This window comes from Manacus vitellinus, unplaced genomic scaffold (genome assembly GCF_001715985.3).
Source record: "Manacus vitellinus isolate BGI_N305 unplaced genomic scaffold, ASM171598v3 scaffold_13_pilon, whole genome shotgun sequence".
In the NCBI taxonomy this organism is placed as follows: domain Eukaryota; kingdom Metazoa; phylum Chordata; class Aves; order Passeriformes; family Pipridae; genus Manacus; species Manacus vitellinus.
This window is the reverse complement of record NW_021938999.1, coordinates 2,137,871-2,143,107: the sequence shown is the minus strand read 5'-3', so window position 1 is coordinate 2,143,107 and position 5,237 is coordinate 2,137,871.

Below are 5,237 nucleotides of genomic sequence, written 5' to 3'. Positions count from 1 at the left end.
GAAAGTTTTTGGTTTTTCTGCTTCTTCATACAAAAAGTACACTCACGATCTGTGGTGACCAGGTTAATATTTACTTTCAAGTAGTGTTTGTTCATGATAAATTTCAGGCATAAAGACTGCGATGGCAGTTAAGTTAGTCATAACTGCATGCTTCAGCACTCTGCCACTTGCACTCCAAGCAGAAGATAGCATTTCATGATACTGGTGCATTGTTGCTAAACATTGTAATGAAGGCCTCTTATATATTCTGGTTAAATGACTGTCCAGATAGCCTTAGCAATTAATGAACTAGCATGAGGCTTTTGTATCTCAACACTCTGTGTGCATAGACAATATCAGCTAGCCACTTGTACGTATGAAATCCGTAAGAATTTCTCAATCATTCAATTTTCCATTTATCAAAATGAAATTTTTAGTATGTGAATTTTTGAAATGTACAGTGAATAGGATGTTGCACTGGTGGCAATTCATCATGGAGCATAATAAAATTAATTTGACCCAAATAGCGTAAAACTGTGTGGTTTTTAAGTGCTAATTGTGGCACAGGTTTTAAATAGATGTGCAGATTGATTACACACTTTAAAAGTAACTTTGGTCACCTGGCCAAGTTCACAAAGCAGTAAATAGTTGCTGTTGAATCACAGTAGTTTCGTGTCTCTGGAAAGTTGGACTGTGCTATTGAGTAAACACAATGAGTAAGAATGTGACACCCGGTCCTCCTGGCAGATCTCCTGGCTGCTAAGCAGCTTCCTTGGAAACAGCTACTGCTCCGGGCAAGTGCAATGAACTACCAACATTTCAAGGTCAAACAAACATGAGTTCATTAATAAACATTCTAGAAGGAGTACCAGGTAGTTAACTCTTGTCAGTGAATGCTCTAGCTTTCCACGTTTTTACAGATGTAAATCTTTGTCTTGCACGTTTAAGCTCTTGTCCTGAGTTTGAGCTCAGGACACTTCAGAAGTCTGCTTCTCTCCTCTAAAGCATCTGGAGAGTCCAGCATTTCAAACTGTTATCTGGTATACATTTTCTTTTGAAGTTTAGTGCTTATCTGATTTTTAGGCCTTAACTACAAGGCAAAGTTGTTACTTACAGGATGAGCTGAGGTGTATAATTATTTCCTCTCCACTTAGTAAGCAGAATGTTAAAAAATGCTTTTAAAAGGATGCTTTTCTTTTTTTTTTTTTTTTTCATTTGGCACTGGTTACTTTCCCAAGTAAGATGTATGAAAAGAGGAAAAAGGAGGAAAGATCCTTTTGGTTTTAAGACCATTTTTAAGATTGCTAGCTGCAATAGCCTTTATCTAATCATTAGAGGAATTCTTGGTCTAATTAAAGTTCCTGAAGCTCAAGTACAGTGATAAGCAGCTTTATTTATAGAAAAGTGAAAATGGTTTAGGGAAGCTTAGAAGATACTAACCTTTGTCTCTCAAAAGACCCGTGTTATTCTCTAGCACTGCAGTAAGGACTCCTGTTGCTATGTATTTGTTTACTGCCTGGAGTTTTCTTGTGAGTGAGAAGATGGAAAGGATGGGATAGTATGAACTAGAATGTGAGCTTGGGGAAGCTTAATGCCCATGTTTTAACTGGCTTGTCAGTGACTCTAGCCTGACATTTCTCTTTATGATACTCAAAAAATTTGAGGATGTTTATACAGTTGTGAAGGAGTCTTTTTAGTTTTTTTTAATTGCCAAACTGCTTTGATATGTCTGCTATTTTGCATTTGGAAAAAATAAAGCATTAGAAGTTTGAAATTACAGATTTGAAAGTAATTCAGATAAATGTTGAGAAGTAGAATCATTGTCCAAATATAATCAGTGGGAATTTTTTTTTGGCAGATTTTATTTCATGCTGAATTTTGCGGTATTTGCAGAAGTAACCTGCTAAAATGAGTTATCAGTTACTCAAATTTTTTCTCTAATATAGTTTTGGGTAATAACTGCAGACTTACCCATCTATAAGCAGCTTAATACACACCTGGAATTAGGAAGCTTGATATGTTACACTTATTGTGTTTTTTTTAATCTATTGGTATCAACAAATGTATTTAAAGGCCTTTTTGCTTGTGCTCTGAAGGGTTTTTGGAGTCTCTCTGGAGTGAAATTCTTGAGCCATTACTTCATGTGTGTGTTTCTTCCTCCCTGAAGCTTAATCATCTTTTCTGAGTGTGGTGACTTGAGCAGTATGAATTTTAAATTTGTTGCTTGAGGACTAGATGAGGGAGTCCAAGGTTAGCTTAAAAAACAGCTATCACCAGCATTATATTTTTGTAAGTACCACTTGGGGAACACAATGAAATCTCATGTTTAAAGCTTAAGAAATTTGATAATGCTTGTATCATATATCCCACACTGAATATTTGCTTAAATGACATGGGCAGGCACACAAAATTGGAAATTGGCTCTTCTGGATGTTGATGCCAAAAACAAGGCAACTACTGGAGCGGCTGAGCTGGATTCGGAGGGCTTTATTGGTGTATGGGTCTTTCCCAGATGCTCAGGATATAAGGAACACAGACTGACAAACTTGAGAAGCTTGCACGTTTGTTTTTTTTTCTAGATAGTACTACAGGAATTTTATGGTTTGGATAGTCTTTTGGACCAAAACAGTGCTTATTTAATAATCAAGAGAAGAAATCCTCAGCATATAGTCCTTCAGCGTTATGCCTGTTCAACTGTCAGCAGATAATTTGGCTTATTTTTAAAATGAAACGGAAAAACCAGTCTAGACCCAGTTAACGTCAAACATGTTTTCTGTGGTTTGTCTCCTGAGGGTAATGTGTGTGAATGAGAAAGGCCCATGGCTAAAGCTGAAATCTGCTAGCTAGTAGTATTCTTTTTCAAGGACATCAGGAATTACAAGTTTTCAGATGTAGTAGCTTTCAGTACCTAATCTTTAGAGAATATGTTACTGAAACTCACCTGCTACCTCCAAGACCAGTAAGAAGAGTAGTGATTTTGGAGAGCAAGCACAGTGCTCAGGCCTGCAACTGGTAAAAGAAAAAGAGTATGAAATGATTCTGTAATGTTTAAAGGGTCCCTTTAGAGCTGTGACATCCTTTGTGCTTGCTTTACAGGAGCTGGGATAATCTTCTGAATCATACTAAACTAGTATCCTGCCCAGATAACTGACTTTCTCACAGATACATTACCAAATCTCAGCCCTTACTAAGCCATTCTGGTCTTCACTAACAATGTCCCAATTCTGGACAGCTCTCCAAACCTCATGATAGAAATACAGTTAGCACAATTGCCTAACAAATAACCTTCAGCAGCTGACAGCAAGCAGCTGTTGTGTAGCATATGAGACATTTCAAAGGGAACAGAAGTCATCCTGATGTGGATTCCTCTTTAAAGAAAAAAATGGTCTTGCCTGCATACTAAGCTGAAGAACACCTGGAGATACCAAATGACCAGTAGAGAAAACTGCTGGTTGCTCTCATGAGCAATGTGAGAGGTGGACTGGTTGGTCAAATGGTAGCTGTAATCCTAGATGCATTCTTCAAGGAATCAACCCAGCATTGATCACTGTGGGCATAGGAAACAAAAAAAGACTGAAATCTTTCTTTGCTGCTTGGCACATTGCCTGGTTCATCATGGCTATGGACCTCAGGAAATCATGCACACCAGGGGCAGTGACCAGTCAGGCTGATCATCATCATTCCAACATTTTAAATACAGAATATGCATATTCAGTCAAGCTGCCTGTGCAGTCTGGAGAGGATACCTGGAATGAGTTTAGAGCAGCATTTCTTGTACTTTTGCTGTGGATGCTAGCTTCTAACTGAGCTAGCTTCTAACTGGCAGCTACACTGCCATGTTGGGAGTTGAGTGAGACCTGTGTATTCTGCCAAGTAGAAATTAATTGTCACGCTCTGTTACCTGTAGACACAAGGTGTCTCTGTTTATTGAAAGGCTGTAGTTGCAACCTCCTGATTGAAATCAAGTACTGTGGTAGTTGAAGTTGTTACTTGCATTCCTTGTGTTTTCACTGTCAGAACAGCCTTTGTCTTGGTCTGAAATCCTCCAGAAGTGTGATGCAATATGAAATCATTACAGATCTTCATGGTTCCTGATTTTGCAACAAAACTAGGTTATATATTTCCTTCTGTCCTCCCCCAAGCCATTTTCAGCACTAAGCCTCTTACCTCTGGCCCATTCTTCAGATGTTCCCTCTCTGCCTTGACAGAACTAGTGCCTTCTAAAAGACAGTAAAAAATCAAGCTCTTTGAACATTTACCATCTTGTCCATTCTTTGCCATAAAATGAATTCAGTTTGTTAGCAGGAGGAGAGAGCCCTGAATGAAACTGCTGCTGTGTGTGACAGAAGCATCTTGTCTAACCTGAAGCAAACTATCTCTTGGTGCTCTTTTGGAGGTGACAATCAGGGCAGATTGTCAGCAGGGGGTATCACAGCAGTGTGTACAGAAACCAGTAGAGAACATTGTGGGGATCATGTCCTGTGCAACAGGCCCCATAGGTCAGCATTCAAGAGATTTAGCTGTGTTCTCTCTCAGGAACAGATGAAGTGTTACTGAGCAATCAGGGAGGAATGCAGCACAAAATTGGATCCTACATTTGTCCAACTCAGTTGTTCTTCAGACCCCTGTTTATCTCCATTGGCTGTAATGAGAGTGTAGACACTGAGCAGTTACCATCTACACTTCAGACACTTAGATGCAGGTGTTTTAACTGAAACCAAATCTGTATTGCCTTGTGTCTCAGTTGCTCATTTTTGTAATGGTGGTAACAGCACATCAAAAGTAATGCATATAAATACATCTAGTCCATGGTACTGCAGTCTAGACATGTGACACTTAAAAAACTTTTAAATGCCATTTTCCTTGTTCAGATTTAGTTACCTTAGTTCTCAGAACAAAACCACTAGGGAAGGCTTCTTTATTTCTCCTAGGCCTGGTTTTTAGAATCATTTTTAAGCTCTCAAAAAAGAAAACAACACTTGAATCCTCTCTGAAGAGCAGAGCTAATCTGAGCATTTAATTACCTGTGTGTGAAAATCCTGGGTCATGCTCTAGTGTAGCCCTAAACTGTGATTTTGGATTTAATATCTCCTGTGTGATCAGAACTCTGGAAACCCAGACACAGCATTTAGTTCCCCATGGATTTAGCTTTAATAAACTAAAAATGTTTTAATACACTATATGAAAGACATGAGTTTTGGGACCTGCTGAGTAGTTCCTAATCCCCTGGTTTACGTGCCAGGTTTGCAGCACAGCTT